Genomic DNA, 10,684 nt, shown 5'->3' with positions numbered 1-10,684 from the left:
TTTTTCAATAATGCATTACTGGTATGATTCTTGCTGTCATATTGTGGGTAAGTATAAGCAATATTGCCTACAATTTTTTTGTTCCTGGGTTCTTTTCAATGTCTATAGTTTAAACCCAAGTGTTACTATCTTCAAGTCCCTTATTTAATTAAAAAGTCAATTAATGTTTTCCTGGTCTTCTATCTTTCTTAAAAGCCTCAGAGAACAGTGTTGTGAAAAAAGCAGAAGTAGTGTTTATTGGATACATCAGGGGCATGAAGCTATACAGCTCTCCCTGCTGTGTCCCAGCCAACACCCCAGAAGGTGAGAAATAGAATAATATTATACAGTAACAGCTAGAAGACACTTCATTCAGCTGGGAGGAGTGGCTCCCTGATATTTTACAAAACAGGAAACAACTACCTGAAAGCAAGTGAGGAAGATGCCTATAGCTGTTTGACAAGCACTCAACATAGCAATTCTCCTGTAAAAGCTGTGATTCTTATGAAAATTGCACTGTGCAGATTGCCTCTTTGCCCTCTATCTGAAAGTGCGCTGTGATTGAAGACGGCAGATTGGGGATGCGTTTTGCTGGAAATTGGTTAACTCTAGACTAGACAGGGCAACACCTGTAATCTCCTCAACAGACAGGCTCATGCAGAAAGGACAGGCTGGAGGTGTGGAGTTTGTACTTTAGGAGAGCGAAAGGCAGGAGAATGTGCCCTCCCTGAACTCCTGGCCTCCAACACTCTGGAGCTAAAATTGCCAACAAAGAAAAAGAAAAGCAGGTCATGGGAGAGTACTACAGTACTCTCTGTCTTTTACACTGTGAGTCTGGTGCTTTAACATCAGCCTTTTACAGCATGAGGTGCTGTTGAATCTCTGCTGCAGAATGTCTTTTTGGGACTTTCCTCCTCTTCTACCATGGTACCCCAGCGCTAACACATTAGGGTTGCGGTTCAAGCCTGTTTTGCTTTGCATGTGACAATGTCATTCCTGTAGAGTTTGCAGAGGGTGAAACGCAAGGGAGCACCATTGTCTACCTGCGTGACACATGGCCTTCTCTAACTCATAGCCCCTCCGATGGTTTTTCTCATTGCTTTTCCCAGTGTGTTACAATGTCACTCTTCTGTGGTTGATAACAGAACTGAAGCTCGATGCTCATTATGGGATTTAAGCGATGTGCATGCACCATCACGATTAATTATGTTGATTTATTTGAGGGCACACCAGATAATGAGCAGACAGAAACTGGTATGTTTTTCTTTCCTCTTCCCTCTGAATTCTCTTGCAGCTTGCTCCCTTTAAGATTGGATATCAGCCAACACTTAAAATGAGAGAATAAATGTGGGGTATTTATTTATTTTATTCTTTCAGTCACTCTCACTTCGAGAATGTCTGAGACACGTGGTCAATAGCTGCATTTAGACACCAAAGGGTTTGTTTTAGGAAGTACAGATAAAATGTAAGACTACTGTTACAGTGCTTTTCCAGTTGTAAAGTAACATAAAAACAACAGGGATATAGGATCTTGTTGCATTACAAAATCATCACTTAAAGCTATATAACATTCAAGTATGAATTTTCTGTAGAATAAAGAAAACCTGTTAACTGCACAAATGTCCAGTGATGATCACTGCAAGATGAGCACTTGCTATCAATCATGAGTCACTGAAGACTTCAGATGTTGTTTGAATTACCAGACATGATATTAATGACTTCTTTGCTCGCTGAGCTTCACAGTAGTTGTTGATAGAAAATGCATTAGACATACCCATTCTTTCTCATTCATATAGCCTACATGGCAGTGACTCAGCCTCCTGTCATTAACACACGCAGTGCTAGTGCATGGAGCCCCAGTCTAACTGTCGTACAGCACAAAACGTATCCAGTAGATTGACACAGGAAGAGGAGAGGGACTCGTTCTTCTTCATAACCAGGATTGTCGCTGTAAATCAAGCGTTTATCTCTCTGCTTTTCATGTCTGAAACGAACACATCCCACGCGAAGCTGAACGCGTCACGTTAATTAAACACCAGGCAGAACGCCCAGCCGCTACCCGTCATCCCGGGAGACGTGCCAGGCGTGCAGACCGGGCTGGGGCTGTGAAATGATGCGCAGGGGGAACGCCTTCGCCGGCTTGCGAGAGGAGAGGAGGGGGTGCCGATTGCGTCCTGCGCTGGGATCGGGATCGGCTGCCACTCCAAGCTGGGGCAGGAGCCGGGCCCGTCAGGCCTGCAGAGTCCAGATCGAGCTGACGCCAATGCCACACGCTGGCAAAGTACTGTTACAGTAGACACATGTCTGTCACATGTAGGGTCAGCCTCTTCCTTTTCTTTTGTCCATCACTTGATTTTTACAGTCTGTTCCACCACATGCAGACCGTCACTGCTAAACTAATGAACTAATGATTGATCAGAAGACACGGGCGGCTGCCGTACAGCCACGCTGCGAGAGAATTCGCTGGAGCACCTGTGTGATCGTCTCAAACAGCTCGCGACACGCGTGCACCCAGCAGCTCAGGAACCCAGGCAGCGTGTCAGGAGGAAGGATGCATGGGCTGCCAACAGCTGGAACAAAACAGGGCGCAGAGATGTACATTTCTCTCTAGAAAATCGCTGGAGAAAATTTACAAGGTTAACTTTGTCAGTAATAAACACAGAGGGCCAGAGGCACACAAGAGCCTCTCCATTAAAGCATAATTAATGCGGCAATTTACCCTTACTTTTTTTTAATTCATGTTGTCTTTGATGTTTTTAAGACAAATATTAACAAGCTCGGTTGCCTGATGTTTATGCTAATTGTAATTTTGTCAGGGAACAGTTAGAAGTGATTAATGGAAAAGTTAGGCAACGTTAAACTTCCGTGAACCACAATTACAGGAGTTTCAACGGAAGAGTCCAGCATCGGGGTTGCAGAAACTCGTCACTTGGTGTTAAAAATTAATAAGCTGTAGGAACTCTTTATCACGACTCTACAATCCCTCCCACAGGCTTTGCGTCTGTAAGACCAATACCCCAGCTCCTCTAGTGTAATTACTACCCAAAGGGTTTAGATTTTCTGTGTCAAAACACCGACTGGAAAAACAGCAAGTTAATAGCAAACCAACAGCAATATAGAAAATGGAAAGGTGAAAATAATGAGTGGTGTTTTTCTTCTCATTTTGTTGTGTTTTGCCCTGTCTGATGTATACATACTGTATATATCAAACCAACAGTTGTTGGCACTCGTCCTGCTGGTGTAGGACCCATTTTAACCTCCTCAGTGTTATATTCTGTGGAAATCAGCCCCGTTGCATGCACTGCGCTTGTAGAAAACGACGCAGAACAGAGAATTGAACACCATAGGTCTGTCTCAGACAAGAACTGATAACATACCATACAGCGTGTGCAGTGTCAGACTGGTGTGGTGCCACACCACTCGCACAGAATAAGGCAGAAGCTGCCGGGCTGCACAATCTGGTCCTTCAAGGCATCACCAGCCTTTAAGAGGGCTTGATGGAAAACGGGATGTTGCAGGTTTTATACTGTAGGTGTCTGGTGTCCATCACCAGGTTAACATCAACGGTGATCGGGTAGGTGAATGATTAGTCAGCTTTATTAACTTAGAGAAGAGCAAGACAAGGTGCATAGTGGAATCCACGACTCCTGGCCTGAGCACTGTGTTCTAACTAACCAGCACAACAGCAGAAGTGAATTTATCTCTTCACTCTCTGGGATATTGATACGTGTCCGGGATACATACAGTATTCCTTGTGTGCGTGATCGGCACCATGCCAACAGATGCACAGTTACTGGACCAAAAGCAGTAGGATTTGATTTAAATATTAATTGCACCAGCTGTCTTAGGAACCCATTGCTTAACAACTTGCGCTGTGCAGAGAGCCTGTGTTGGTTTCGTGCTCAGTGCTATTTTTGTGCCGCAGAGCTGAGCTCAGGATGACCCCACTCCTAGTCCGGGCGCCTGCTGTGAAATAGCCAGGTGATTGTTTTTCCCAGCATGCAAACTTGATTCTGCCCGTTTCTCACTTCGTCTCCCCGTCAAATGTCTACCTTAAACTCGAATAAACTGCATTGCTAGGACGCACAGGACATTGTCGAGATCTGCGGTGATCAAACCCCGTGTTTCGGGAATTGAAGCTTCCGTGAGCGATGAAGGAGAACTGCGGCGCACCTTTCCAGAAGGCGACGCGGAGCCCAATATATTCCACATTAGTTCCGTGCGGGCGGTTTGCTCAGAAGCCGAGCCGAGTGACTGGAATGCTTATGGAGGACCGGTTGTGGAGTACAGTCTGACGGAGCAACTTCACAGTGCAGAAACTAAAGCGAGGCGGCGGCGAACGCGGACGGGCTGGTTAAAATTGAGTGCTGTCGCGGAGCCCTCCAGCCCGAAAGTGCCCTCTGACGGGTGACAAGGAGACGCGCTCAGAGAGGAAGCGGAAGAACAGAGCAGGGATTCGAAAGTGAAGGAGGAGAAGACGGGGCCCCAGTCAAGCTGAAATTCCAGGTCACTTAGAGCGACGTCCCCTTGTGGCCAGCTGGCCTGGCACAGCAATTACTGGTCTGCGTCTGCAACAGCTGGAGGCAGATCGTATATCCACATACTGTAGGTATAGATATTGAATATCCATATAGGTATAGATGTTGTATATCCATATAAGTGTACGGATATGTATGCTTAATAAAACTAAATATGTGTTTGAACTGTCACTTAACTAACTCCGGCACACTTCTTTTCCAGATCGTAAGGTGCTGATTTGGGATCTCAGGTACAAACTCAAAGTCAGATCATCTGAACGTGGGATGTGGTTGAGAACAGAAGGGCTACCCTCTCTCTCGGACCTTCTTTAACCTCCCTTCCACAGTGATCGCTCCTCTTTCCTCGGTACGTTTCTGTCCTCTTGGGCTGAAGAACTTGGAGCCCTTACCCGCCAGTGCTGTAGTGGGAAGCACTGAGCCAGTGGTGAGCAGTGTTTGTGAGCATGCAAGCCCCTCCTGGCCTGTATATAACTCCGCTAGAGATCCGGAATGGCAGGGATGGACTGCAGTGAGCTCCCCTTTCCTGCTCCAGTATCTCAGCCGGCGTGAAGGTCACAGAGGTCATGTAGACACGATCGGCAGCTCACTGGACGCGGTGTGGGACCATGGCTCTGTGCTGCAGTGGCCTGAAGCTGGAAAACTAATTCCAAAGACTTCATTTCCTGTGTCCCAAAAGCACTTAATAGACTGTCAGGCTTCAGCTGGCTTTAAAAGAAAACCAGCTAAATTTACAGCTGACCAGCAGATGCATTCGGGGAGAGATTAAAAAAAAGATTTCAAACAGCAGACTGGGAGTCTGGAATTTGTTTTAGCCCCTCTTGCGAGAATGAGGGGCCTTGTGAAGCTCGAGGAAGGGGAAAGGGCGCCTGTGCTCTGGAGTGCTTGCAGCTTTCCTTGGAGCGCCGTGATTGAAAACGACAAAGTTTGTGCTCGAGAGCATCTCACGGGGGGTTTTAGAGGAGACCGATTGATTATGAAGTTAATCCTCGATGCACGAGACGCAGCCCGTAGGAGATTTGAAAAAGTCGGATCATGAGGAAAGTGCAGTTGTCTTCACTGAAACAAATCACGGTCCTCAATCACCTGACACACATATCCTTCAGAGCCTCTCTAAGTACAGCAAAGCCAAGAGGCCATTTGTGATGTTAACAACTGTGTTACGTTTTTTTAAACTATATATACACCTCTACAGCTCCTCAGATGGTACCAGTTTTAATTCAGTCAGGTATCATGTAGAGGAGTTCTTTGAAAAAAAATATGCAAATAATAATTATTAATTGATCCCAGGATCTCATCCAGCCGTTTCCTGAAGGCAGACAGGGGATCGGCTTCAACACCATGGCTGGGCTAACTTGTTCCACACTCCCACCACCCTTTGGGTAAAGAAGCAGATCCTTCCGATGTGCCCCTTCCCACACAAATAGTGGGTATTGAAACACAGAATGTCAATCCACTCATTTTAAAGCTCTGATTCAGTATCTTTTAACAGCGGATGTATAATAATTCTGTCCTCTGCAGCCGGGGAAGACCGCTGGTTTCGTGTGAAAGTGCGGCCCGCTTGGCCAACATCTGTTTCCAAGTCACATACGAGGACGGTGAAGAACAACTCGTGAAAAAGAATCATCACTTCTGAGGAGCCGGGTCTGGGCTCTGTAACAGCAAAAAAGATGAGAGTCTCTGCCGAAGGACGCTGCTGGAGTGGCTGTCCTGCCTGGGCCTGCGCCTCTGTGGCCGAGGCAGTGGGGGGGTGAGCAGTATCGGGGTGCAGGTGTGCATAAGAACAGCCTCCAGAAAGGCGTGGGGTACCCCCCGAGCCCCAGCTTTATCGCGAGAGGCAGGGCCGCACTCTCACTTGACCGGACAGGAGAGGAGCTGCCTCCCGCTGCTGCTACTCCAGTGAAGTCTGCTGCCCTCCCACAGGGAAGAGCAAGGGGTCACTCCAGCACCCTGGCCACCCGCCTCGCTCTACCTGTGTCATTTCCACGGATGCTGCTGGACAGTGCCACCCGGTGGCAAGTCCTGCGTGTGCCTCAGTGTCCGCCTGTTGTCTCTGGGGGGTGAGATTTCAGTTCACCAGACTTGCACGGCCCCCAGTAGCCACTGGCATTTCTTCACTTCCTGAGTGGCTGAAGGTTTAAGTGTAGAAGTGTGCTGTTCGCACCCTGTTTATTTTTTTATTTATGGCTTTTTTAGTTTCTTGTATCATCTTTATACTGGACAGGAGCAGAATAACCCCAGTGTCCACCTGCATTTCTGAATGTGTTTCTTCAGCCTGTTCTCAGTGCTAAGCAATTGTTTCTTTAAAAAAGCATACATTTTTACTCTTATCATTGGTATTATAAATCATCTTTTAATCAGCCGAATTATCCACAGTTTTTTTTCCTTCCAGTGCAGTAGTGCACGTGAATGCGCACCTAATGAGCTGGCTTTAATTATGTTTCTGCAAAGGAGGAGGCACCAAGATGGAAAGAGCTTCTTGCTGTGATAAACGCAGCTCCCAGGTCATTAATTTGCCATCAGGGTGCAGGGTAGAGATTTCAATGGCTCCTCGCTGGCACTGCACCTCAGTAATAAAACTGAATTACAAAAGACCAGGGTGCGCATGTCCCTCCTGCTCTGAGCCGGGTCATCTTGCTACTGGGACAGGTTTGGTTTGCAGGAAAGCTGTTTGTTCAGTGAAGTCAATACTCAGAGCACTGGTGTCCTGCAACCACTGTGCGTAATATATTCAGCTTTCAGGTATGAAAGAATCTGGTTGCCTGCCAGCTTACTGCCTGTCCAGCTTTATGTTGTGATTTCTGTCAGCACTTTGGAGAAAAGTGGTGAATATATGGAGGTCAGAGGTTGTTTGAGCAGATTCCTCCCAAAATCAGGAAGATGCGGAGTCTTTGTCAGAGGTTACCTGACTTGCAGTCAGCTCACTGCTATCTGTCAGTATCTGGGGCCTGTGGGAAGAGCACGCTGTCGCCTCTTCTGTCGAGATGAAGGATTCTGACACTCACTTCAGAGGAGAGCTAGTTTGTTAACCGTGACTACTCAGTGTCTCACAGGTCACAGCTTGCGACAGAGAGCGCAGGCGCACAGGAATAGCTCAGCGCACGCAGGAGTACTCAATTAATCTGGATCTCCATCCACTTGTCACAAGCCATCGCAGCTCGTTCCTTCCCCGTGACAACATTCATTTGCTCGTGTTTGACAGACTTTAAAAGTATAATTCAAATGTGCATCTGTGTCTCAAAGTTTAATGTGGCTGCTGCTCTCCTTGGATAAATTATGACCGCAAAAAATAAAAGCTCTGGAGAAGGGGTGATTGATTTATGTCTGGAAGCTCTAGTAACAGGGACTCTTCTCCTAACTTCCAAACCCAAACGGTGGCTTGGGCTGAGCTGTGAAGGGCTCCCGCTGAGGTCTGATGCCAGAGCCTCCCCAGGAGGTGCACAGCGTGGTCAGTGGTCATCTGTCCAGATCGCCTCTTCTGAAGCTGCGGAGGAAACGTCTACCAGGGAGAGGAAGGAGGGAGGAGACTCAAGGAGACTCAGGGACACAGAGGGAGCAGGTGAGCAGGACTGGGGTTGGTGAGGGGTCCGTGAAAAGAAAGGTCACAGCCATGACCCCCGACCTTTCCGGCTCCTGGAACTGGGTGGTGGGGAGCATGAGGCACAGGTGGTGTGCGGGGCAGCGACTGGGACATCGGTGGAGAGGAGCAGAGATTTTTCGCAGGAGCAGCGACGGGTGTTACTCTGATTTTGAGGACACAAGGAAATGGAGTCCCCACCCCTCCTCCTGCACGGACAGGCTGCAGGTGGAGGACCTCCCTGACCCCCAGGAAAGACTCTCCCCTGTAATCCAGGAGCAGGGCTCGTCCCTGATCCGTTCCTTTCAACGGCTCTCCTCCCGCACTTTCACTCACAGAGTCGCCGTCTTTTAATTGACATCACAGCAGCAATCAGGTTGTTTGCTGGAGTGTTTACGTTGCATGAGCACAACACAGGTATTTCAAAATAATCACTTATTCAAAACAGGAATGCTAGCGTGCAGGAATGCATGCCTTGATTTAATTTTGTCATACTTCCATAAATTAGTGTTAGGAACTAGAATATTGAAGGATGATCTCATCTTCCAAACAGCATATTTGTGTCAGTAAGAGCAGAAAGAATTACTGTGTTGTTCTTATTTTGTTGCTTTTTAAGAGTGTCCTCTTATTGCACCCAACAGGAAAATTGTACAAGGAGAACTGTGACGGTAATCGCCCCCATACAGCACACAGTGGGGCTATTACAAACCATTACAGGCCTGAACAGCAGCCTTTTATAAAGCCTTCTAACAACTGGAGTGCAAGGGCAGCCTCCTCTCATTTGTTACATTTTTTATGTTCTAACAACAACAGCACAAATGGATTATGAGCAACGCAGCAATGTACATTATGTGTTACATTTTCCACAATTTATTGCAACACACTGATGTGATGTTGGCACTTGATGTTACTCTTGTACACACTTCAAAAGAAAGGTGCATTAACTACTGCACTCTGAGTGCCTTACATTTAGTGCATGTCCTTACTGTACAGTTCTCCGAATGGGAGAGAAATCCATTCAGGGGAAAGCAGCTCATTAGCAGCTTGTTTTTAGAAACTCTGCACCGTTTTTGGTCATGGAAACACGCTTCAAGAAATCCAGTCACACATGCCTGTTCCTAAAGGAGGAGCTCATGCTTATGCAGTCACACTTGCTTCTTTCTCAGTGAGTGCGGGTGGAGGAGGGCTGAGCCCATGGGCTGGGGTTGAGGGCTGAGCTGAGCTGAGCTGAGGCAGGACAGGAGCTGCCACACAGCAAGGAAATCAGACGACCACTAAAGATCTGTTTTCACAATGCAGTAAAAAGGACTTACCTGCCTAAATCCTCTTGGTGGCAGTTTGGCTTTCGATGGCTTTATAGAGTAGTGCCTCATAGCGGTGACCTAGAACTCACTGACCTCTGGTCACTCTGAACACCAGCCGTCCCGGGGAGAGGTCACTGACAGCTGGCTGAGGCATCTGTCTTCTCTCTGATCCTACCTGATCAGGGAAAAGAAATCTGAGCTCCGTCAAATACGTTTAACCTGTGCAGCATGAGTAAGGAGAACCATGAAGAGGGTTTGGGTGGCTGTCTATAAAGAAATGAACAGAGGCAGGCATGACATATAAAACTACATCAGTAAGAATGAAGGCTGAGAAACAGTAAACATTACTTTCTGTAATGTATCATACATGTGTGTTTTAAAGTCATTTGAAAAGTATTCTGATGACTTTGGGCCTTTTAAACTTAAGAAATCAAATTCTTCATGACAATCCAATGAGAATTTAACTGATTCCTTCCTGCTTCCTCTGTCAGCATGTTGACACATGAACACAACACATCGATTCTGAGCTTGACCCTCCTCCTGTTCCCCCTGGGACACGGCGAAGACCCTCCTCCTGTTCCCCCTGGGACACGGCGAAGACCCTCCTCCCGTTCCCCCTGGGACACGGCGAAGACCCTCCTCCCGTTCCCCCTGGGACACGGCGAAGACCCTCCTCCTGTTCCCCCTGGGACACGGCGAAGACCCTCCTCCCGTTCCCCCTGGGACACGGCGAAGACCCTCCTCCCGTTCCCCCTGGGACACGGCGAAGACCCTCCTCCTGTTCCCCCTGGGACACGGCGAAGACCCTCCTCCCGTTCCCCCTGGGACACGGCGAAGACCCTCCTCCCGTTCCCCCTGGGACACGGCGAAGACCCTCCTCCCGTTCCCCCTGGGACACGGCGAAGACCCTCCTCCTGTTCCCCCTGGGACACGGCGATGACCCTCCTCCCGTTCCCCCTGGGACACGGCGAAGACCCTCCTCCCGTTCCTCCTGGGACACGGCGAAGACCCTCCTCCCGTTCCCCCTGGGACACGGCGAAGACCCTCCTCCCGTTCCCCCTGGGACACGGCGAAGACCCTCCTCCCGTTCCCCCTGGGACACGGCGAAGACCCTCCTCCCGTTCCCCCGGGACACGGCGAAGACCCTCCTCCCGTTCCCCCTGGGACACGGCGAAGACCCTCCTCCCGTTCCCCCTGGGACACGGCGAAGACCCTCCTCCCGTTCCTCCGGGGGACACGGCGAAGACCCTCCTCTGTTGTTGATTTATTGAGGCCATTGAGTCAGCGCA

At 48.5% G+C, this 10,684-nt stretch overlaps 1 long non-coding RNA gene across 1 annotated transcript; it reads right to left on the bottom strand.

Annotated features, from left to right (window-relative positions):
• Positions 1-1,327: 1,327 nt before the first annotated feature.
• LOC148817799 (uncharacterized) lies at positions 1,328-4,187 on the bottom strand. Its single transcript, XR_016094484.1, has 2 exons — positions 4,153-4,187; positions 1,328-2,549 (listed from the first exon to the last, which is right to left on the bottom strand). It is a non-coding gene; the product is annotated as an uncharacterized LOC148817799 (long non-coding RNA).
• Positions 4,188-10,684: the final 6,497 nt, after the last annotated feature.

This window comes from Atractosteus spatula, chromosome 19, assembly GCF_055471065.1.
Source record: "Atractosteus spatula isolate fAtrSpa1 chromosome 19, fAtrSpa1.hap1, whole genome shotgun sequence".
Taxonomy (NCBI): domain Eukaryota; kingdom Metazoa; phylum Chordata; class Actinopteri; order Semionotiformes; family Lepisosteidae; genus Atractosteus; species Atractosteus spatula.
The sequence above is the reverse complement of the archived record's forward strand: the minus strand, read 5'-3'. Positions and strand labels throughout refer to the sequence as shown.